General features: G+C 39.5%; 1 non-coding gene and 17 pseudogenes across 1 annotated transcript; all 18 read right to left on the bottom strand.

Moving 5' to 3' along the window:
- Positions 1-6,471: 6,471 nt before the first annotated feature.
- LOC122339397 lies at positions 6,472-6,590 on the bottom strand (annotated as a pseudogene).
- A 273-nt stretch (positions 6,591-6,863) lies between these two features.
- LOC122339362 lies at positions 6,864-6,982 on the bottom strand (annotated as a pseudogene).
- A 276-nt stretch (positions 6,983-7,258) lies between these two features.
- LOC122339351 lies at positions 7,259-7,377 on the bottom strand (annotated as a pseudogene).
- A 276-nt stretch (positions 7,378-7,653) lies between these two features.
- LOC122339358 lies at positions 7,654-7,772 on the bottom strand (annotated as a pseudogene).
- Positions 7,773-8,048: 276 nt separating this feature from the next.
- On the bottom strand, positions 8,049-8,166 carry LOC122339384 (annotated as a pseudogene).
- A 654-nt stretch (positions 8,167-8,820) lies between these two features.
- LOC122339509 lies at positions 8,821-8,939 on the bottom strand. Its single transcript, XR_006249985.1, has one exon. It is a non-coding gene; the product is annotated as a 5S ribosomal RNA (ribosomal RNA).
- A 274-nt stretch (positions 8,940-9,213) lies between these two features.
- Positions 9,214-9,332, bottom strand: LOC122339425 (annotated as a pseudogene).
- A 272-nt stretch (positions 9,333-9,604) lies between these two features.
- On the bottom strand, positions 9,605-9,723 carry LOC122339353 (annotated as a pseudogene).
- A 276-nt stretch (positions 9,724-9,999) lies between these two features.
- On the bottom strand, positions 10,000-10,118 carry LOC122339410 (annotated as a pseudogene).
- A 275-nt stretch (positions 10,119-10,393) lies between these two features.
- LOC122339405 lies at positions 10,394-10,512 on the bottom strand (annotated as a pseudogene).
- Positions 10,513-10,788: 276 nt separating this feature from the next.
- Positions 10,789-10,907, bottom strand: LOC122339382 (annotated as a pseudogene).
- Positions 10,908-11,567: 660 nt separating this feature from the next.
- Positions 11,568-11,676, bottom strand: LOC122339482 (annotated as a pseudogene).
- Positions 11,677-12,329: 653 nt separating this feature from the next.
- LOC122339449 lies at positions 12,330-12,448 on the bottom strand (annotated as a pseudogene).
- A 6,119-nt stretch (positions 12,449-18,567) lies between these two features.
- On the bottom strand, positions 18,568-18,682 carry LOC122339474 (annotated as a pseudogene).
- Positions 18,683-18,957: 275 nt separating this feature from the next.
- Positions 18,958-19,066, bottom strand: LOC122339481 (annotated as a pseudogene).
- A 271-nt stretch (positions 19,067-19,337) lies between these two features.
- LOC122339381 lies at positions 19,338-19,456 on the bottom strand (annotated as a pseudogene).
- A 274-nt stretch (positions 19,457-19,730) lies between these two features.
- LOC122339446 lies at positions 19,731-19,849 on the bottom strand (annotated as a pseudogene).
- A 272-nt stretch (positions 19,850-20,121) lies between these two features.
- LOC122339361 lies at positions 20,122-20,240 on the bottom strand (annotated as a pseudogene).
- Between the last annotated feature and the right edge of the window lie 4,254 nt (positions 20,241-24,494).

Below are 24,494 nucleotides of genomic sequence, written 5' to 3'. Positions count from 1 at the left end.
AAATCGCGTTCACCATTTCGAGCAGCTACGTAAGGAGGGCATTCAGGAGAGTGAACACCAGGAAGGCAGCAGGACCTGGCGGCATCACAGGTCGGGTTCTGAGAGCCTGTGCTGACCAGCTAGCACCGGTGTTCACTGAGATATTTAATCTCTCCCTGAAACAGTCTGTAGTCCCCTCGTGTTTCAAAAGAGTCCATCATTGTTCCTGTGCCGAAGAAACCTCAACCATCTTGCCTTAATGATTACCGCCCTGTAGCTCTGGCGTCTGTAGTGATGAAGTGCTTGAGAGACTCGTCAGAGACTTCATCACCGCATCACTACGGACACACTCGACCCACTACAGTTTGCTTACCGCCAAAACCGGTCTACGGAGGATGCCATCACACACCTCCTCCACACAACCACAAGCCACCTGGATTTTAGGAAAGGGAACTATGTGAAAATGCTGTTCGTGGACTATAGTTCAGCGTTCAACACCATAGTTCCCTCCACGCTCACCTCGAAGTTGGAGGTCCTGGGACTCAGCCCATCCCTGCGTCACTGGATCACCAACTTCCTGACCGACAGACCACAAGCCGTACGGATGGGAAAACACACCTCATCCTCCCTCACTCTCAGCACTGGAGCCCCTCAGGGTTGTGTTCTGAGCCCCTGCTGTACTCGCTGTACACACATGACTGTGTGGCCACTACAAACTCCACCACCATCATTAAATTTGCTGACGACACTGTCGTGGTGGGCCTGATCTCCAACAACGATGAGATGGCCTACCTTCAGGAGATCAACAACCTGGAGAGATGGTGTCAGGAGAACAATCTTCTCCTGAACGTCAGCAAAACAAAGGAGTTAATAGTGGACTTCAGCACGAAAGCAGGTGCGCTCTTACCATCCCATCAAGATCGACGGGACCCCAGTGGAGAGAGTGGACAGTTTCCGGTACCTGGGTGTTCACATCACGCAGGACCTGTCTTGGTCCTGTCACATCAACACCCTGGTGAAGAAGGCCCGGCAGCGCGTCTATACCATCTGAGGCGCTTAAGGGACTTCAGACTCCCATCTCAGGTGCTCAGGAACTTTTACACCTGCACCATCGAGAGTGTCCTGACGGAAACATCACCTCCTGGTTTGGAAACAGCACCATGCAGGACAGGCGAGCTCTCCAGAAGGTGGTGCGGTCAGCTGAGCGCACCATCCGCACTGAGCTCCCTGTGCTGCAGCACATCTACAACAAGCGGTGCTGTACCAGGGCCAGGAAGATCGTGGAAGACCTCAGCCATCCCAACAATGGACTCTTTTCTCTGCTGCGTTCAGGAAAGCGCTTTAAATTCCCTGAAGGCAAACACAGAGAGAATGAGGAGGAGCTTCTTCCATGGCCATTCGGAGTCTGAACCAGAGAACACCCAGCACCTAAATACCGGAATTCCCATGTTCACCCCTCTTTCCCCAGATACTCGCCACTTACATTTGGACAATTGCACTAGCCACTTTGCACTGGACATTGCACAGCCACTTTACACTTACACTTTACACTTTATATCTTATACTTTATATTTATATTCTATTTTATTTTATTTTTTTATATTCTACTTTGCACACTTCTTTTTATATATATTTCTTATATTTTATATTTATATATACATTTAAATTTTGTTTCTATTTTGATGCTGGACGGTTGTAAAGAACATTTCACTGCATGTCGTTACCATGTATGTATGTGTATGTGACAAATAAAATTTGAATTTGAATTTGAATTTGATTTGATTTGTTTCAGCACATCTGATCTCTTCAGGAAGCTGGTTCCAGATGCGAGCAGCATAATAACTAAAAGCAGATTCTCCTTGTTTGGTGTGAACCTTTGGTATTTCTAACTGACTTGATCCTAGTGATCTGAGTGGTCTGTTAGGTGTATAAATAGTGATCATATCTGCAATGTATTTAGGTCCTAGTCCATTGAGTGATTTATAAACGAGTAAAAGTGCTTTAAAATCAATTCTAAATGTCACTGGAAGCCAGTGTAAGGACCTGAGGATTGGTGTGATGTGCTTTGATTTTCTGGTTCGAGTCAGGATCCTGGCAGCAGCGTTCTGGATGAGCTGCAGCTGTCTGATGGTCTTTCCAAATGCAATGACCTCAGTTTTCTCCTTGTTTAACTGAAGAAAATTTTGGCACATCCAACTGTAGATTTCATCAATGCATTGGCAGAGTGATTCAATGGGGCTGTAGTCATTTGGAGATAAAGCTAGGTAAATCTGTGTGTCGTCAGCATAGCTGTGATAGGCAATTTGATTCTTTCTCATTATTTGACTTAGTGGGAGCATATACAGGCTAAACAAGAGCGGGCGCAAGAATTGAGCCTTGTGGGACTCCGCATGTCATGGACGTCCACTTAGACCTATGCTCTCCTATACTCACATAATAACCCCTCCCTCTAAATATGACCTGAACCAGTTTAGAGCCATTCCAGAAAGCCCGACCCAGTTTTCCAGTCTGTCTAGAAGAATGTTATGATCGACAGTGTCAAGCGCAGCACTAAGATCTAGTAGTACCAGCACTGATATTTTACCAGAATCAGAGTTTAGCGAATATCATTTATTATCTTAACTAACGCTGTCTCTGTGCTGTGGTGCGGTCTGAAACCAGATTGAAAATTATCCAGATAACCATTTGAGTTCAAGTAGCTGTTCAGCTGATTCAGAACTACCTTTTCAATGATCTTGCCTATGACCGGAAGATTTGATATCGGTCTATAGTTACTCAATATACTGTTATCAAGATTTCTCTTTTTCAGGAGGGCTTAACAACCGCAGTTTTCAGGGCGTTTGGAAAAGTCCCAGAAAGAAGTGATGTGTTCACCACTTCTAAGATGTCAGCTTTTAAACAGTCAAACACGCTTTTAAGAAAGGATGTGGGGAGTGTGTCAAGACAGCAGGTTGAGGATTTTAGGTGCTGTATTACTTCCTCCAAAGTTTTGCTATCAATTGCTTCAAGAACACACATAGTGACTCCTTTTTGAGATTGTGGTTGAATCTGACATATCTCTACATCATCTGATGTTTTAACTGCCTTTCTGATATTTTCGATCTTCTCAGAAAGAATGAGGCAAACTCATTGCATTTGCTGTCAGAAAGCATTTCACTGGGAATCTGACTTGGGGGGTTTGTCAGTCTCTCAACCGTAGCAAAAAGAGTGCGGGTGTTGTTCAGGTTACTATTTATAAGGTTTGAGAAAAACTTCTGTCGTGCTGTGGCTAATTCCACATTAAAAGCATGCAGGCTGTCTTTATAGATGCTATAGTGGATTTCAAGTTTTGTCTTCCGCCACGTCCGCTCAGCCTTTCTGCATTGCCTTTTCATGATCTGCACTGCTGTTGATTTTCTCAACATGACTTTTGTCTGCCAGTCTTCTTACTGACTTTCACAGGTGCAATGTCATCCATGACATTCTTAACTTTTGAGTCAAAGGACTCTAGGAGAAGATCAACGCAGTCGGCAGAAATGCTTGGCATTGAAGAAACAGCCTTCATAAATAGCACACTTGTGTTCTCATTAATGCATCTCTTTCTGACAGTGACAGATCTGGATTCAGTGGTAGCAGAGATCAATATATCAAAGAAAATACAGAAGTGATCAGACAGTGCTACATCCTTGATAACAATGGACGAAAGCTGTAAACCCTTACTAATGAGTAAATCTAGCGTGTGCCCATGGTGATGTGTAGGTCCATGCACATGCTGAATCAGCTCAAAAGTGTTTAAAACGCAGTTACAAATTCTTTTGTAGTTTTGATTTCTGCATTTTCTATGTGGATATTAAAATCCCCTGCAATCACAAAACAGTCAAATTCTGAACAAATCATTGATAACAATTCTGTGAACTCTTCAACAAAGGCTGGAGAATATTTTGGAGGCCTGTAAATAATGATAAACAGGATGCGTGGAGCACCTTTCAACACAATCCCTAGATATTCAAATGACAAGTACTGACCAAATGACACTTGTCTGCACTGAAAGACATCTTTAAAGAGAGCAGTAACCCCACCCCCTCTCTTGTCAACTCTGCAAACATTCATATAAGTGAAGTTGGGAGGGGCTGTTTCATTGAGCACTGTTGCACTGCAGCTTTCTTCAAGCCATGTTTCATTTAGAAACATAAAATCTAGATTGTTTGTAATTATTAAATCATTGATCACAAATGATTTGTTTTTAGTGATCGAACATTTAATAATGCTAGCTTGATGGTAGTACTTTTTGTTTCTATAGAAGTCTGAGTTTGTTGTCTAATGGGCATAGATTAGATTTGTCAGTTGTACGCCTTGAGAAGGCCTTAGACTTTCTATCCTGTAATAAGACGGAGATAGTGAGAGACACACTGGGTTCCGCTTGTTTTCTAAACATCCCTGGAAGTTTTTGCTGTAGTCGCGGGGACCCGAAACACATCACTGAGAGCTGTTATCAGTTGTTTTTGCTTTACCAGCTGCAGATGGAGGAGGATGGCCTGGCGTTGTCGCAGCGGCCGAAGAGCTCTCGCTGGAGGAGGCGAGCTGGGCCCAGCGGCCTTGGAGGCGGTGGTGCCCGCCGTTTGTAGTTGATAACTGGGGGCTCGCAGCAAAGGAGTGGGAGAGTCTGGTTTTAGCCACCAGTTCCTCCATTTTTGTGAGAAGCTGAGAAGTGGCGATGCTTGAGAGAGGGATAATGTCTCTGGTAAACAGAGCATTGGTGTTTCCGGTGGCAGAATTATGCTGTCCTGGCTTCCTGGCTGATTACCAGAGAGTCGTCCTTCGGCTCTGAGTCCTGGAGCCGTTGTTGTGCGTCACATTGTGTCAGTGATGGGCTCTGCGGGCAGGGCTCAACCGTGATAGTGTCCACAGACAGTGCTTGTTGTGGCTCTGTGGTGTTTTCAGTGTCCTTGTGGGATGTGTCGACCAGATGATGACTCTGAGGCTGATATGAAGTCCTGTCGTCATCCATACTTTGTCCAGGTGTGTGTGTGCCATTCATGTTGAGTGGACTTGCACACTCTGCTGATGGATGACGGAGTGAAAAATAGATGTTGTCCTTTAACACTCTCGCACCAAGTTTGTTTGGGTGAAGGCCATCCAGTTTAAACAGTTGTCTGTGTCCCCAGAACAGATTGAAGTTGTCGATGAAGTTGACTCCTTTTTGACTGCAGGTTCTTTGTAGCCAAGTATTCAGTCCAAGCAACCGTGAAAACATGTTTGTTCCCTTTGCTGGGAGTGGTCCACTGATGAACGACTGGACTTCAACTCTTTGAAGTGTTTCGATAAGTTCACTGAAGTCCCTCTTCAGGAGTTCTGATTGCTCCTTACGAATGTCATTCTTCCCCACATGGATGATGACTCGTTTTGCAGTCTTGTGCTTCATTAGAACGTTCTGAAGTCCATAGTTTACATCAGAGACGGTCGCTTGAGGAAAGCAGCATGTAGTTGTCGTTCTGCTCTGACGTTTCTGATAATGGAGTCTCTGACTATCAGAGTTCTGGGCTCGGCTTCTCTGTGATCTGAACGCCGCTGTCTGCTCAACCTTGAGCGCCTGTTTGTAGCGGTGTTAGCTACTGGCTGATATGACTCCTGCTCAGTCACTTTCGGGGATTCCTCACCCAAATTCGTTAAAGATTCAAATCTGTTCTCGAGCTGTACAGGGGGTGGTAAAATACCAGTTTTTCCAAGCCTTCTCATGGCCATGTCTGGGGTAGATGATGCCACAGCGGCAATATGAGATACTCGTGACAGTCTGATGTCTCGAGTGCCTTTGGGTCTCGCTCCCTGTCTTTGCCACTGATTTGTGTGTTGATCAGCTTTAGCTTGATTCGCTACATTTGTATACTGTCGAGATTGATTCGATTCACAGGACTCACCGGCTGTGGGCTGAGGGGGTCCGTGATGATCTGCTGTGTGATCTGCTTGTTTTGGGAGTCCAGCAAGTAACTTTGTTTCAAGAGCCACAATCCTTTGTAGCAGTCTGTGGCAGTTTGTGCAGCAAGTAGATTCCAGAAGAGGCATTTTCTTTCTTGTTTGTTGAAAATAGGAAGCTGTGTTTTCCCGTCTCCGGAATGTAAGCTGCTAGCAGCGGGAGGCAGATAATCTAGTTCTTCGTAGTAGCTATTATTGCAATCCCGAAAGTTTTTGCCAAATATGTGTTGTTTGAGCACTGTGCTATATGCTGAAGTTAAAACTTAGTAAAATCAGAAAAAAAAGTAGATAAAAGTAGATAAAAAGAAGCAAAGCGCGGAGCAGTAAGCAAGAGCGTCGAACAGTCGCAAGCCGGAAGCAGAGCTCTTTGCTTTCCCTTACTGCTTTTTTAATTCAATTGCCTTTAAAGTAGCTGTTCTTTAAACAGAGTTTGACTGTTTTTAACTACTTAACTAATGCTTTCAGTAAGGGAAAGCAAAGAGCTGGTCAAACTTTGGCCACACTAAGGGCCAGTGTATTAGATAAGTAGTGAAAAAACTCAAAAACTTACAGCACCTGGTATTCCTAGGCAGTCTCCCATCCAAGTACTAACTAGGCCCAACTCTGCTTAGCTTCTGAGATCAGACGAGATCAGGCGTGAACAGGGTGGGATGGCCGTGTGCTAAAGCTGCTGCAAAAAGCCCCTATTTTAAGGTGAGGCACACTAAGTGCCATTATACTAGATAAGTAATGAATGAAATACAAAAAATACTTCAAAATGAGCTACATTAAAGATAAGAGCATTAGTTAAGTAGTTAAAAACAGTCAAACTCTGTTTAAAGAACAGCTACTTTAAAAGCAATTGAATTAAATAAGCAGTAAGGAAAGCAAAGAGCTGGTCAAACTTTGGCCACACTAAGGGCCAGTGTATTAGATAAGTAGTGAAAAAACTCAAAAACTTACAGCACCTGGTATTCCTAGGCAGTCCCCCACCCAAGTACTAACTAGGCCCAACTCTGCTTAGCTTCTGAGATCAGACGAGATCAGGCATGAACAGGGTGGTATGGCCATAAGCAAAAGCTGCTGCAAAAGGCCCCCTATTTTAAGGTGAGGCACACTAAGTGCCATTATACTAGATAAGTAATGAATGAAATACAAAAAAATACTTCAAAATGAGCTACATTAAAGATAAGAGCATTAGTTAAGTAGTTAAAAACAGTCAAACTCTGTTTAAAGAACAGCTACTTTAAAGGCAATTGAATTAAATAAGCAGTAAGGGAAAGCAAAGAGCTGGTCAAACTTTGGCCACACTAAGGGCCAGTGTATTAGATAAGTAGTGAAAAAACTCAAAAACTTACAGCACCTGGTATTCCTAGGCAGTCTCCCATCCAAGTACTAACTAGGCCCAACTCTGCTTAGCTTCTGAGATCAGACGAGATCAGGCGTGAACAGGGTGGGATGGCTGTAAGCGAAAGCTGCTGCAAAAAGCCCCCTTTTTTAAGGTGTGGCACACTAAGTGCCATTATACTAGATAAGTAATGAATGAAATACAAAAAAATACTTCAAAATGAGCTACATTAAAGATAAGAGCATTAGTTAAGTAGTTAAAAACAGTCAAACTCTGTTTACAGAACAGCTACTTTAAAGGCAATTGAATTAAATAAGCAGTAAGGGAAAGCAAAGAGCTGGTCAAACTTTAGCCACACTAAGGGCCAGTGTATTAGATAAGTAGTGAAAAAACTCGAAAACTTACAGCACCTGGTATTCCTAGGCAGTCTCCCATCCAAGTACTAACTAGGCCCAACTCTGCTTAGCTTCTGAGATCAGACAAGATCAGGCGTGAACAGGGTGGTATGGCCGTAAGCTTAAAGCTGCTGCAAAAAGCCCCCTATTTTAAGGTGAGGCACACTAAGTGCCATTATACTAGATAAGTATTGAATGAAATACAAAAAAATACTTCAAAATGAGCTACAGTAAAGATAAGAGCATTAGTTAAGTAGTTAAAAACAGTCAAACTCTGTTTAAAGAACAGCTACTCTAAAGGCAATTGAATTAAATAAGCAGTAAGGGAAAGCAAAGAGCTGGTCAAACTTTGGCCACACTAAGGGCCAGTGTATTAGATAAGTAGTGAAAAAACTCAAAACTTACAGCACCTGGTATTCCTAGGCAGTCCCCACCCAAGTACTAACTAGGCCCAACTCTGCTTAGCTTCTGAGATCAGACGAGATCAGGCGTGAACAGGGTGGTATGGCCATAAGCAAAAGCTGCTGCAAAAAGCCCCTATTTTAAGGTGAGGCACACTAAGTGCCATTATACTAGATAAGTAATGAATGAAATACAAAAAAATACTTCAAAATGAGCTACATTAAAGATAAGAGCATTAGTTAAGTAGTTAAAAACAGTCAAACTCTGTTTAAAGAACAGCTACTTTAAAGGCAATTGAATTAAATAAGCAGTAAGGGAAAGCAAAGAGCTGGTCAAACTTTGGCCACACTAAGGGCCAGTGTATTAGATAAGTAGTGAAAAACTCAAAACTTACAGCACCTGGTATTCCTAGGCAGTCTCCCATCCAAGTACTAACTAGGCCTAACTCTGCTTAGCTTCTGAGATTAGGCGTGAACAGGGTGGTATGGCCATAAGCGAAAGCTACTGCAAAAGCCCCTATTTTAAGGTGAGGCACACTAAGTGCCATTATACTAGATAAGTAATGAATGAAATACAAAAAAATACTTTAAAATGAGCTACATTAAAGATAAGAGCATTAGTTAAGTAGTTAAAAACAGTCAAAGTCTGTTTAAAGAACAGCTACTTTAAAGGCAATTGAATTAAATAAGCAGTAAGGAAAGCAAAGAGCTGGTCAAACTTTGGCCACACTAAGGGCCAGTGTATTAGATAAGTAGTGAAAAACTCAAAAACTTACAGCACCTGGTATTCCTAGGCAGTCTCCCATCCAAGTACTAACTAGGCCCAACTCTGCTTAGCTTCTGAGATCGGACGAGATCAGGCATGAACAGGGTGGTATGGCCGTAAGCGAAAGCTGCTGCAAAAAGCCCTCTATTTTAAGGTGAGGCACACTAAGTGCCATTATACTAGATAAGTAATGAATGAAATACAAAAAAATACTTTAAAATGAGCTACATTAAAGATAAGAGCATTAGTTAAGTAGTTAAAAACAGTCAAACTCTGTTTAAAGAACAGCTACTTTAAAGGCAATTGAATTAAATAAGCAGTAAGGGAAAGCAAAGAGCTGGTCAAAGTTTAGCCACACTAAGGGCCAGTGTATTAGATAAGTAGTGAAAAACTCAAAACTTACAGCACCTGGTATTCCTAGGCAGTCTCCCATCCAAGTACTAACTAGGCCCAACTCTGCTGAGCTTCTGAGAACAGACAAGATCAGGCGTGAACAGGGTGGTATGGCCGTAAAGCGAAAGCTGCTGCAAAAAGCCCCTATTTTAAGGTGAGGCACACTAAGTGCCATTATACTAGATAAGTAATGAATGAAATACAAAAAGTACTTCAAAATGAGCTACATTAAAGATAAGAGCATTAGTTAAGTAGTTAAAAACAGTCAAACTCTGTTTAAAGAACAGCTGCTTTAAAGGCAATTGAATTAAAAGCAGTAAGGGAAAGCAAAGAGCTGGTCAAACTTTGGCCACACTAAGGGCCAGTGTACTAGATAAGTAGTGAAAAACTCAAAAACTTACAGCACCTGGTATTCCTAGGCAGTCTCCCATCCAAGTACTATTTAGGCCCAACTCTGCTTAGCTTCTGAGATCAGACGAGATCAGGCGGGAACAGGGTGGTATGGCTGTAAGCGAAAGCTGCTGCAAAAAGCCCCCTATTTTAAGGTGTGGCACACTAAGTGCCATTATACTAGATAAGTAATGAATGAAATACAAAAAAATACTTTAAAATGAGCTACATTAAAGATAAGAGCATTAGTTAAGTAGTTAAAAACAGTCAAACTCTGTTTAAAGAACAGCTACTTTAAAGGCAATTGAATTAAATAAGCAGTAAGGGAAAGCAAAGAGCTGGTCAAACTTTGGCCACACTAAGGGCCAGTGTATTAGATAAGTAGTGAAAAAACTCAAAAACTTACAGCAGCTGGTATTACTAAGCAGTCTCCCATCCAAGTACTAACTAGGCCCAACTCTGCTTAGCTTCTGAGATCAGACGAGATCAGGCGTGAACAGGGTGGTATGGCCGTAAGCGAAAGCTGCTGCAAAAAGCCCCCTATTTTAAGGTGAGGCACACTAAGTGCCATTACACTAGATAAGTAATGAATGAAATCCAAAAAAATACTTCAAAATGAGCTACAGTAAAGATAAGAGCATTAGTTAAGTAGTTAAAAACAGTCAAACTCTGTTTAAAGAACAGCTACTTTAAAGGCAATTGAATTAAATAAGCAGTAAGGGAAAGCAAAGAGCTGGTCAAACTTTGGCCACACTAAGGGCCAGTGTATTAGATAAGTAGTGAAAAACTCAAAAACTTACAGCACCTGGTATTCCTAGGCAGTCTCCCATCCAAGTACTAACTAGGCCTAACTCTGCTTAGCTTCTGAGATCAGACGATATCAGGCGTGAACAGGGTGGTATGGCCATAAGCGAAAGCTACTGCAAAAAGCCCCCTATTTTAAGGTGAGGCACACTAAGTGCATTATACTAGATAAGTAATGAATGAAATACAAAAAAAATACTTTAAAATGAGCTACACTAAAGATAAGATTATTAGTTAAGTAGTTAAAAACAGTCAAACTCTGTTTAAAGAACAGCTACTTTAAAGGCAATTGAATTAAATAAGCAGTAAGGGAAAGCAAAGAGCTGGTCAAACTTTGGCCACACTAAGGGCCAGTGTATTAGATAAGTAGTGAAAAAACTCAAAAACTTACAGCACCTGGTATTCCTAGGCAGTCTCCCATCCAAGTACTAACTAGGCCCAACTCTGCTTAGCTTCTGAGATCAGACGAGATCAGGCGTGAACAGGGTGGTATGGCCGTGTGAAAGCTGCTGCAAAAAGCCCCCTATTTTAAGGTGAGGCACACTAAGTGCCATTATACTAGATAAGTAATGAATGAAATACAAAAAAAAATACTTCAAAATGAGCTACATTAAAGATAAGAGCATTAGTTAAGTAGTTAAAAACAGTCAAACTCTGTTTAAAGAACAGCTACTTTAAAGGCAATTGAATTAAAAAAGCAGTAAGGGAAAGCAAAGAGCTGGTCAAACTTTGGCCACACTAAGGGCCAGTGTATAAGATAAGTAGTGAAAAAACTCAAAAACTTACAGCACCTGATATTCCTAGCCAGTCTCCCATCCAAGTACTAACTAGGCCCAACTCTGTTTAACTTCAGAGATCAGGCGTGAACAGGGTGGTATGGCCGTAACCGAAAGCTGCTGCAAAAAGCCCCCTATTATAAGGTGAGGCACACTAAGTGCCATTATACTAGATAAGTAATGAATGAAATACAAAAAAATACTTCAAAATGAGCTACGTTAAAGATAAGAGCATTAGTAAAGTAGTTAAAAACAGTCAAACTCTGTTTAAAGAACAGCTACTTTAAAGGCAATTGAATTAAATAAGCAGTAAGGGAAAGCAAAGAGCTGGTCAAACTTTGGCCACACTAAGGGCCAGTGTATTAGATAAGTAGTGAAAAACTCAAAAACTTACAGCACCTGGTATTCACCCATCCAAGTACTAACTAGGCCCAACTCTGCTTAGCTTCTGAGATCAGACGAGATAAGGCGTGAACAGGGTGGTATGGCCGTAAGCGAAAGCTGCTGCAAAAAGCCCCCTATTTTAAGGTGAGGCACACTAAGTGCATTATACTAGATAAGTAATGAATGAAATACAAAAAAAATACTTCAAAATGAGCTACATTAAAGATATGAGCATTAGTTAAGTAGTTAAAAACAGTCAAACTCTGTTTAAAGAACAGCTACTTTAAAGGCAATTGAATTAAATAAGCAGTAAGGGAAAGCAAAGAGCTGGTCAAACTTTGGCCACACTAAGGGCCAGTGTATTAGATAAGTAGTGAAAAAACTCAAAAACTTACAGCACCTGGTATTCACTCCATCCAAGTACTAACTAGGCCCAACTCTGCTTAGCTTCTGAGATGAGATCAGGCGTGAACAGGGTGGTATGGCCGTAAGCAAAGCTGCTGCAAAAGCCCCTATTTTAAGGTGAGGCACACTAAGTGCCATTATACTAGATAAGTAATGAATGAAATACAAAAAAATACTTCAAAATGAGCTACATTAAAGATAAGAGCAATAGTTAAGTAGTTAAAAACAGTCAAACTCTGTTTAAAGAACAGCTACTTTAAAGGCAATTGAATTAAATAAGCAGTAAGGGAAAGCAAAGAGCTGGTCAAACTTTGGCCACACTAAGGGCCAGTGTATTAGATAAGTAGTGAAAAAACTCAAAACTTACAGCACCTGGTATTCCTAGGCAGCCACCCATCCAAGTACTAACTAGGCCAAACTCTGCTTAGCTTCTGAGATCAGACGAGATCAGGCGTGAACAGGGTGGTATGGCCGTGGCGAAAGCTGCTGCAAAAAGCCCCTATTTTAAGGTGAGGCACACTAAGTGCCATTATACTAGATAAGTAATGAATGAAATCCAAAAAAAAAAATACTTCAAAATGAGCTACATTAAAGATAAGAGCATTAGATAAGTAGTTAAAAACAGTCAAACTCTGTTTAAAAACAGCTACTTTAAAGGCAATTGAATTAAATAAGCAGTAAGGGAAAGCAAAGAGCTGGTCAAACTTTGGCCACACTAAGGGCCAGTGTATTAGATAAGTAGTGAAAAAACTCAAAACTTACAGCACCTGGTATTCCTAGGCAGTCTCCCATCCAAGTACTAACTAGGCCCAAGTCTGCTTAGCTTCTGAGATCAGGCGTGATTTTTTTTTTTTTTTTTTTTATTAATTTTTATTTACAATCAAAAGTTAAGAAATAAATACATTAAAAATACATAAATCACAAGAAGTAAATCACATCTCAAACATCTCCTGGTAGCAACACTTCAAAACTATTCCAAACTCTTACAACATATGGATTATTTTTGTTATACAATGATCAAACAATTCCATATTTTCAATCATTTTACAATAATTATATAAATCTTTTATTTCATCCATCAAGATCTGTTTATATAATAAGGATAGCGACAGTTCTTTTCTCTTATGTTTCATAATGTTCCTTCTTTTCCATATTAAGTATCTTGCAATCGTTAACATATAATTAAGTGCATACTTGTTTTTAGCCTTCCCCTCAAATCCAAACAAAAATAGCACATCCCATTCCTCTAGCGTAAGATTGTCTTCATACAACAAATCACATACCATCTTTTTAACATTTTAAAAAAATTACTTAACTTTCTACATTTCAAAAATAAATGTAAAACTCCTTCCTTTTATCCATACACACTTTACATAGTTCATCTTGCGTTAAACCACTTTTATATAAAATAATTTCCGTCATCACACAATTGTGTCTTAATAGGAAATCTAAATTTTCCAAAGCCGGACTTTTAAAATTAGCTCTTACATTTTTCCATATTTTAGAAGCATCAAAATAATCAAATAGCTTCTCCCAATACTCTATTGCTTTAGGTTTTACAAAGACTACCTTACGTATACAACAGTAAAACTTCTTGATGACACATTCATTAAACGGAATCTTATCATCTCCCTCTTTCAAAAAAACCTGTGGTTTTTCATTCTCAGATTCTTTTTCATTATCCTCAATTGCTTTTATCCATTGTTCTGGTATTGCTACTTTTAATTTTATATACTGCTCTTCAATATTCCTTTTGTCTTCTATATCTTCCCTTTCCTCCAGTGAATCAGTTATCGCTTGTGTAGGTAGAAACCCAGGTCTCACTTCGTATAATATATCTTTTATTTGTCTGTAGCCTACTGCAAACCAGTTTTCGTAAAACATTGTTTTTTTCCCTTTATTATTTAGGTTTAAAAACAAAGGCTGTCGTAAGTACTGCTTTCTCCCTTCAATCTTTACATACACATTGTCATAAAACATTTTCCAAGTTCTCAGTAGTTCTTTGTAGAACTCCGGTATATTTCCTATCATCTCATCTTTAAAAGCCATCCATAAAAAGTCATCTCCTATTTGTCCACACTTATTCATAAAGTAACTCATAACACTTTTCCATGGGATGTTATCTTTATTTAAAAACCTTTTTACCATTTTAATCCTCATGCTTTTCATTCTTAGCCATGGATCTATCAGTCCTAATCCCCCATCTTCCACATTTCCAATGATTGTATTATATGCAATTTTAGACGGCTTACCATCCCAAAGAAATGTTAAGATCATAGCTTTTATTCTCTTATATACCCATATTGGTAAACTTACAACACTTAAAACGTACCACATTTTGGATAAAAAAAGAGAATTTAATACAAGCACCTTCCCTTTTAGAAACAGTACTCTCTGTTTCCAAAAATTTAATCTTTTATCCATTTTGTTCAGAATTTCGTTCCAATTTATTTCTCTAGTTACAATCTCATCGTATCCAAGCGTAATGCCTAAAATTTTAATATTGCTTTTTGTTCTTTAAAACACCAATTTATTTGTGGAACTTCTACCTTTCCCATTTTAACATATTCAGATTTTTCCTTATTTACCTTTGCTCCCGAACCACTACAATATTTATCAAAAATCTCTATAGCTTTCTCAACACTATTGGAATCCTTTAAAAATAAAGTGGTATCATCTGCATACTGGAAAATCTTTTGTTCCATTTCATTACCTTCTATTAAAATACCTTTTATTTCTTTTTCTCCATTTATTGCTAAACCTAACGGTTCCAAACTATAGTGTACAGTAAGGCCGATAAGGGACATCCTTGTCTTATGGATCTTGAAATTCCTATGTAATCTGTTAAAAAACCATTTATTTTGAAACAACTAATAATTTCTGTGTAAAAACATTTCATCCACTTTAAGAAATTATTCCCAAAGCCAAATCTTTTAAGCAAATCAAATAAATATTTATGTTCCACTCTATCAAATGCCTTTTCTAAATCCATACTAAATAAAAACCCTTACCTTTTTTTCTTTTGTATACCAAATTAAGTCTCTAATACTCGTTACTGTATCTGCTATATCTCTTCCCAGTATACTGTACGCTTGATTGGTCGTGATGATGTGTGGTGTTACTCTTTTAAGTCTATTTGCAAAGATCTTTGCTAATATTTTGTAGTCTGTATTGAGCATACTCAACGGTCTATAATTCCTCAAATCATCTTTATTTCCTTTCTTTTTATACATTATTTTAATCATACCTCTCTTCATACTCTCACTCAATTGCCCATTTTGAAAAATCATTAAGAACAGATCTTTTAGAATTGGTGTTAAAACATCTTTAAAAACCTTATAAAATTCAGACGATAAACCATCCAAGCCAGGGCTTTTCCTGTTGCTTAATTGTGTTATAGCTTCCTTTATCTCTTCTTCTGCTATATCACTATCACACATTTTTTATCATCTTCTGTTACTTTTACTTTAATTTGATTTAACAAGAATTCTTCATCTTCTACATTAACTCCTTCCGTCTTAAATAAAACACTATAGAAATCCTGGACAGCTTTTAATATTCCTTCTTTATCTTTTATGTTTCTACCTTCTAAAGACACATTTTTATTAGGTCAGCTTTCTGTCTTGTCTTTTCTACCTCATAAAAAACTTTGTACTTCTTTCTCCTTCTACTGTATTCCTTATTTTACTTCTTATTCTAGCACCCTCACATTTGTCTTCTTCCATTTTTAAGTTTCTCTTCAAGCGCTACTATTTTCCTAATGTCTGTGGTTCCTTCACTTACCTTTTTCATTTCATTTTCCCATTTTTTGATTAATTCTCTTTCTTTAGCTCTTTTTGCTTTCTGTATTTTCTTAGAAAATTCTATAGATAATCTTTTAATGTCTGCTTTTATATTGTCCCACCATGTGCATATTGCTTCATCATATAGAACATCATTTACACTATTAATTATTACGTTTTCAATTTCCATTTTGTAAAAATCATTCTTTAAAATTTCTGCATTAAGCACCCATACCCCTGGTCCTCTCTCCACACCACTGAAATCCATTGTTACAAATAAAAAATCATGATCGCTCCCACTGTACATTTTATAAAACACTTTTGAAATAAAATGCTCAAAACTCCTATTACATAAAAGAAAATCTATTCTGCTTTGTTTTAAACTGCTTTTCACCCACTGTCTTCTTGAATATTCTCTTTTTACTCTATTTCTTTCTCTCCATACATCTACTAATTGGTGTTTATACATCATACTTTTCAATTCTTTTCTTCCAACATCGGCTCTGTACACCATGTGATCTTCAGCATCTATTCTTTCTAAAATAGTATTAAAATCCCTATAATAATAACGCTCTTACATCCAATAATCAAATCAGTCAGTTTTTTATAAAAAGTAACTCTTTCTGTATCTTCATTTGGAGCATGTATATTACATATTATTATTTCTTCTCCCTTATCCATAATTTTTACAATTAAAATCCTTCCATTATTATCTTTAAATAAAACTTTTGTTGATTCCACTGCTCCCCTTCTAACAAGCATCGCCAGACCTTTTTTCTTATTGACATCGTTGCTGCACCATATTTCTCCATCCCAGCCTTTTCTAAGATCATCCAATATTGTTTCATTCCATCCAGTCTCTTGAATACATATAACATCACATTGCTTTGTTAAATTGATCACATTTTCAAATTTCCATTTAGATGACAATCCTCTAACATTAATCGAGACCAGACTTAAATTACTCATAATAGAAGAAAGAAGAAACAAGAACCAAAACAGCCAATCATCCATATACTTTCTCTCTTGATATCTAAGAATTTATATCAACTTGTTCATCATTTTGTCTAGCTCTTACTTCTTTCCTTAACTTTTGTTTCTTTAATACCTGTTCAATATTTATTTTGACCCCTCTTGTCATTTTACGTCTTTTGTTTATAATGTCCAGAGTTCTACTTTCAAGCTCAAAGTTAATTTCAGCCGTTTTCTCATCGCTTACCTCCACTTCAGTCCATCCAGCTGCAACTTCACTCGTTGTTGCACATTCCTTCTCCTTCGTTTGTCCTTCATTGCTAGTTATACACTGTGTCTCAGTCTCCGTTGTATGAACTTCAATTTCTTTATCTCCATTGTCCTCTCTCCTCATACGCTCCTCCTCTCCTCGTTCACGAAGATCTTCAGAAATTACATCCGCCTCCTGAATTTCATCTTTGCTTGGCTCCTCCGTGCGCTTTCTGTGCCTCGGTCTCCATTTCATTATTGTCCTCCTCCTCAGATTCACAGTTGCACCTCATCCACGTCCTTTCACAGTCTTGGCACTGCGGGCTTGACAGTCCCGAGCAAAATGCCCCTGTTCCAGACATTCTCTGCAGATGTATTGAGGGCAGTCTTTTTTTTCATGCTCCGTGCTAGCGCAAATTCTGCAAGTCTTCAGTTGGTCATCATGAATTACTCTAAAATATTTTGGTCCTTCCTCAGTGTCAAATCTTACATTATATGGCAAAGTCACAATGTCCTGTGGAAATTTAACTTTTATAAATCTTGTTCTGTCTGCAACTGCTGTGCCTGGATAATATCTCCTTCTTAACGGGAAGATAGGGTTCACTCTCCAATCCACCAATTTCTGTATTATTTCATCGTCTTTTTTATGTAGTTGGGCAAATGCAAAAAGAGACCATTTTTTCAGTTTTACATAGTTTTTTGATCTCACATCTTTGTTCATCAATCATCAATCCATCCATTAACTTATCACAGTCGGTTTCATTTTCCATTGTAAGTTCATATTCAAAGTTACTTTTTTTCCTTAGTCCATACAGTTTTCCAATTCCAGCTTTCTCTTCCACAGCTTTTATAATCATCATCACAGTTATTTTATCTGGATCATTAACAATCATCGTTAGAGTTGCTTCTTTCTTATAGTCTCTTTGATATTTTGATTGGCTTTTTAGCTTATTCATTGTCCCATTTCTTTGTGGTGCTTCTCCTATTCCATCAGTGTAATCTCTTGTTTGTTTACCTTGATTTTTTTGTAGGTCCTCTCTTTGACTTATCCTTGCATCCATCCCGTTCTTTTTTCCTCTTGCGGCAACCCTTGCCCAAGTCTGGCTGGCATCTTTATACTTTCCATTGTCATTTTCCACGTTTCTTTCAGTATAGTTAACATCCTCAGTCTCTTTGTTCAATTTTCGGTCATGATCCGTCACCATAATATCCATCATTTTAACGTTGGAAACCTCAGACAGAAAATCTGTCTGAGGTTTCAAAAACTAATATGTAACTCAAAAACAACAGCCTTTAAGAAATTATCAAAAGAAAAAAAACAAATAGTTATAATAACAGCAAACCCCTATTTTAAGGTGAGGCACACTATGCCATTATACGAGATAAGTAATGAATGAAATACAAAAAAATACTTCAAAATGAGCTACATTAAAGATAAGAGCATTAGTTAAGTAGTTAAAAACAGTCAAATTCTGTTTAAAGAACAGCTACTTTAAAGGCAATTGAATTAAATAGGCAGTAAGGGAAACAAAGAGCTGGTCAAACTTTGGCCACACTAAGGTCCAGTGTATTAGATAAGTAGTGAAAAAACTCAAAACTTACAGCACCTGGTATTCCTAGGCAGTCTCCCATCCAAGTACTAACCAGGCCAAACTCTGCTTAGCTTCTGAGATCAGGTATCAGGCGTGAACAGGTGGTATGGCCGTAAGCTTAAAGTTGCTGCAAAAAGCCCCTATTTTAAGGTGAGGCACACTAAGTGCCATTATACTAGATAAGTAATGAATGAAATACAAAAAAATACTTCAAAATGAGCTACATTAAAGATAAGAGCAGTAGTTAAGTACTTAAAAACAGTCAAACTCTGTTTAAAGAACAGCTACTTTAAAGGCAATTGAATTAAATAAGCAGTAAGGGAAAGCAAAGAGCTGGTCAAACTTTGGCCACACTAAGGGCCAGTGTATTAGATAAGTAGTGAAAAACTCAAAAACTTACAGCACCTGGTATTCACCCATCCAAGTACTAACTAGGCCCAACTCTGCTTAGCTTCTGAGATCAGACGAGATAAGGCGTGAACAGGGTGGTATGGCCGTAAGCAAAGCTGCTGCAAAAAGCCCCTATTTTAAGGTGAGGCACACTAAGTGCATTATACTAGATAAGTAATGAATGAAATACAAAAAAATACTTCAAAATGAGCTACATTAAAGATATGAGCATTAGTTAAGTAGTTAAAAACAGTCAAACTCTTTTTAAAGAACAGCTACTTTAAAGGCAATTGAATTAAATAAGCAGTAAGGGAAAGCAAAGAGCTGGTCAAACTTTGGCCACACTAAGGGCCAGTGTATTAGATAAGTAGTGAAAAACTCAAAACTTACAGCACCTGGTATTCCTAGGCAGTCTCCCATCCAAGTACTAACTAGGCCCAACTCTGCTTAGCTTCTGAGATCAGACGAGATCAGGCGTGAACAGGGTGATATAGACGTAAGTGAAAGCTACTGCAAAAAGCCCCTATTTTAAGGTGAGGCACACTAAGTGCCATTATACTAGATAAGTAATGAATGAAATACAAAAAAATACTTCAAAATGAGCTACATTAAAGATAAGCACGTTAGTTAAGTAGTTAAAAACAGTCAAACTCTGTTTAAAGAACAGCTACTTTAAAGGCAATTGAATTAAATAAGCAGTAAGGGAAAGCAAAGAGCTGGTCAAACTTTGGCCACACTAAGGGCCAGTGTATAAGATAAGTAGTGGAAAAACTCAAAAATTACAGCACCTGGTATTCCTAGGCAGTCTCCCATCCAAGTACTAACTAGGCCCAACTCTGCTTAGCTTCTGAGATCAGACGAGATCAGGCATGAACAGGGTGGTGTGGACGTGGCGAAAGCTGCTGCAAAGCCCCTATTTTAAGGTGAGGCACACTAAGTGCCATTATACTAGACAAGTAATGAATGAAATACAAAAAAATACTTCAAAATGAGCTACATTAAAGATAAGAGCAGTAGTTAAGTACTTAAAAACAGTCAAACTCTGTTTAAAGAACAGCTACTTTAAAGGCAATTGAATTAATTAAGCAGTAAGGGAAAGCAAAGAGCTGGTCAAACTTTGGCCACACTAAGGGCCAGTGTATTAGATAAGTAGTGAAAAAACTCAAAAACTAACAGCACCTGGTATTCCTAGGCAGTCTCCCATCCAAGTACTAACTAGGCCCAACTCTGCTTAGCTTCTGAGATCAGACGAGATCAGGCGTGAACAGGGTGGTATGGCCATAAGCTAAAGCTGCTGCAAAAAGCCCCCTATTTTAAGGTGAGGCACACTAAGTGCCATTATACTAGATAAGTAATGAATGAAATACAAAAAATACTTCAAAATGATTTACATTAAAGATAAGAGCATTAAAGTAGTTAAAAACAGTCAAACTCTGTTTAAAGAACAGCTACTTTAAAGGCAATTGAATTAAATAAGCAGTAAGGGAAAGCAAAGAGCTGGTCAAACTTTGGCCACACTAAGGGCCAGTGTATTAGATAATGTTACGTGTTCGCGTTTTGTCGTGTGTTTTTTTTTTTCCCTCTCTCTGTTCTCCGCCCTTTTCACTCTCAGTCACCGGTCATTGGTTCCCGTCACCCATCAATCATCATCAGCGCTGACGTCACCCATTCCGCAGTCTCCAATCATTCCAAACCACCTCAAATAAAAGAGCCCGCCAGACCACCCACAAGCCCCCCATTTTGTTTTGCTGTTTGCTCGCTACTTTTTCGGAATACAGATTGTCATTGTATATTGCATTGTTTGATGTTCGTTACTGTGTATTGTTCTCCGTTCCTTTTCCACTCATATTGTTAGTTGTCATTCGTTGTGTGTTGTGAGGTCGGGGAGAAGTGGACAGGTAAGAACGTCACGTGACTTACATTGCAACACGTAGGAATCTACTTTGTATAGTACATTAGGTTAGGGGCGCGTGCCACCCCATGTACTTTTGTTTTTGATTAGTGAGCGTAGTTAAGTTAGGGCGTCACGGACGCTGAAGACATTTTTATTTTCAAATAATTATTGTTGGTAGATAGTCTAGGGGGGAAGTTAAATAGCTGGAGACGGTTTTGAGTTATTTTCTTTACTTTAGCACCGCCTCGTCTCTCTTTTTTCCGTTTCCTTCATTCATGTTTTCTTGTTAATATAAATACTGTAAATAGTGTACATATATATATCTTTTTCCATTTTGTTCTACCACCATTGCACCTTTTGTATTTAATCAGCACCTACACAAATAAAAAAATTATTATCTTGTACATTAGTTTGCACGGTTGTCTTTGTCCCACACTCTACACGCACGTTTTCTTTTTATGTCTATTTTTTTAAATGTTATACCCTGTACCCCTAGACCTACGTGGGGTCGTAAACATTTTGGGGGCTCGTCCGGGATATTTAAAACCCATCCCAAGACATTAAGAAGCTGTGCGTGCAGGTTGTGTTGTGGCAAAGTGATACCTTTCGTATAGGTCTGGAAGCGGTAGTGTGTAGTGTAGTGTTGCGCTCTCTGTGTGTGTTTGGTACTGGCAGTAAGCATGGCCTCATTTGATTTAAAATTATTTATTAGTAACCCATCAATCAAACAATTTGACAGTTGTAGAAAAGATGATCTGATACAAATTGCAGACCATTATAACATTCATGTTGTAAGGCAAGCCCTTAAGAAAAATATCAAAAAAGTGATATTCGACAAATTGACGGAGTTGAGGATTTTTGTGATGCCTGGCGTCGATGGTGTAGAGACCGGGTCGCTTGGTGCTGACGCGCAACTGCCTAGTGCCTGTTCCTTGGAGGAAGGGCAGAGCGAGACAGACGCCGAGGTTGAGGCCGAGGCCGAGGCCAAGGCCGTCTTGCCGCCTTTTACCCGTTTTCTCCTACTTCTGCTGGGTCCAAGGAGGATGGACGATTGAAGGTCCGCTTGGCCCGCTTGCAGTAGTATGAGGCACAGGAAAGGGCTCAGGCTCAAATCCGCAGGCTTGAGATCGAGGCTGAGAAAGAGGTGAAGCTACGACAGCTCGAGTTGGACTCTAAGAGTTCTGCTAGAGTTGCTGTGCAGTCTTCTGTTTCTGCTCCAGTTGTTGATCCATCCTCACCAATGTTTGACGTAAGCAAGCATATTTCGTTAGTGCCTCCGTTTAGGGAGACTGAGGTTGATACGTATTTCAGCGCTTTCGAACGTATCGCATCCTCATTTCGTTGGCCGAAAGATGTTTGGTCCCTTCTTCTCCAGTGCAAATTGGTTGGCAAGGCACAGGAGGTTTGTTCAACGTTGTCCTTAGAGGAGAGTCTACAATATGAGACAGTTAAATCAGCCATTCTCCGTGCTTACGAGCTTGTACCTGAAGCATACAGACAGCGATTTAGAAATCATAAAAACAGAACAGTCAGAAAGGCATTCTCTTTGATAAGTGGTGTAACGCGAGTAAGGTAGCAGACTTTAATTCGTTAAGAGAATTAATTTTGTTGGAGGAATTTAAAGATTGTTTGCCCGAACGTGTCGTTGTATACCTGAACGAACAGAAAGTAGTTTCGTTGTCGCAAGCAGCGGTGTTTGCGGATGAGTTTGTGCTTACGCACAAGAGCGTGTATACTTCCGTGCGGTCAGATAAAACTCCTTCTGTTCAGTCCCAGCCTTCCCGTGTGAAGCCGGTGTCTCTGCAATCTAGAGAGACGAGGGAATGTTTTTACTGCCATAAACAAGGGCATGTAATAGCAGATTGTGTGACATTAAAGCGCAAAGCAACAACAACCACCGCCTAAAAGTGTGGGGTTTGTAAATTCTGTCCCTGGTTTTAGTAACGTGTCGCCTGTTGAGGATTGTGCTGACCCTAGCTATAAGCCGTTCTTGTGCAAGGGGTTAATTTCATTTTCTGGAAAACCCGAAGATCAACGGGAAATTCAGATGCTCAGAGATACGGGAGCCGCGTACTCGTTTTTGGTCGAAAGTGCGTTACCTTTGTCGGATCAGTCATTCTGTGGGTCGAGTATTTTAGTGCAAGGAATTGAAATGGGGTTCGTAAAGACACCCTTACACCAAATACACTTGCAATGTGAGCTAGTTACCGGGTTTGTGTCGGTCGCTGTTCGCCCTTCTCTTCCTATTAAGGGAGTTTCGTTTATTCTTGGCAATGATTTAGCGGGTGGTAAAGTATTGCCAGCTTTAGAGGTTGTTGATCATCCTTGTAGTGTTTCTGGTCCGGATGAGTTGTATAAGAGTTACCTGATGTCTTCCCGCATGCGTTTTGTGGCGCGCCCAGTCACGGAAGATGATCGATTCTATTGACTTGTCAGAGTCATTTTTAGCTCCTATGCATGCTGAAAATGTGGAAAAAGTAGAGAATGTTACTTTTGGCAAACGACAAGCAGAGACAATAAGTTTGAAATTAGACGGTGACTTTCTAAATGTACCTGTGTCTCGGTCACAAATTATCGCTGCGCAGAAAGAAGAGCGGATCTTTGGCGAAATGTTTCCAATCTGCTTTCTCTCCAAAGGATAGCAAGGAAAAGGTTGCTTATTTTGTGGAGGACGGCTTGTTAATGCGCAAATGGTACTCCGATACTGAAACTGACGCTGACTGGAATATCGTGTATCAGATTGTTATTCCTTCTGCTTATCGTCAGCATGTCTTGTGTTTAGCGCACGATCATGTGTTGTCAGGGCACCTTGGTATCACGAAAACATATGATAGACTTCTTAGACATTTTTTTTGGCCAGGATTAAAGAAGGATGTCGTGGAATTTTGCCGAACTTGCCACACTTGTCAGAGCGTGGGAAACCGAATCAGGTCGTTCCTCCGGCTCGCTTTCTCCTATTCCAGTTCTCGGAGAACCCTTTGAACATGTTATTATTGACTGTGTCGGCCCGCTTCCTAAAACAAAGTCAGGGAATCAGTTTCTGTTAACAATCATGTGCACTGCTACAAGATTCCCAGAGGCAATTCCACTTCGCAAAATTACTGCTCCTGTGATTATCAAAGCCTTGATAAAGTTTTTTGCTACATTTGGTTTACGAAAATTGTACAGACTGATCAAGGAACCAATTTTATGTCTAAGATATTTAATCAGGTTTTAAAATCACTTTCCATCACCCATCGAATATCAAGTGCGTATCATCCGGAGAGTCAAGGCGCACTTGAACGGTTTCACCAAACTCTGAAGTCCATGTTAAAAAAGTACTGTGCAGACACGAATAGGGATTGGGATGAAGGTGTCCCATTGGTATTGTTTGCAGTCCGTGAAACGGTGCAGGAGTCACTCTGGTTCAGTCCTGCTGAGCTTGTTTTCGGTCATACGGTTCGAGGACCACTCAAACTGTTAAAAGAAAACATAATGGAAATTGAGAAAAGCCCTAAGACTAATGTGCTCAATTATGTTAGTCGGTTTAGAGAACGGTTACATAAAGCTTGCGATTTGGCAAAAGAGTCGCACAGCTGCGCAGAACGTGATGAAGCGACGGTATGACTCTAAGGCTGTCCCGCGTTCTTTTCAAGCTGGTGATCGA

Source organism: Puntigrus tetrazona, unplaced genomic scaffold (genome assembly GCF_018831695.1).
Source record: "Puntigrus tetrazona isolate hp1 unplaced genomic scaffold, ASM1883169v1 S000000994, whole genome shotgun sequence".
Taxonomy (NCBI): Eukaryota; Metazoa; Chordata; class Actinopteri; order Cypriniformes; family Cyprinidae; genus Puntigrus; species Puntigrus tetrazona.
Note: the sequence above shows the minus strand (reverse complement) of the source record. Positions and strands in the feature narration are given on the sequence as shown.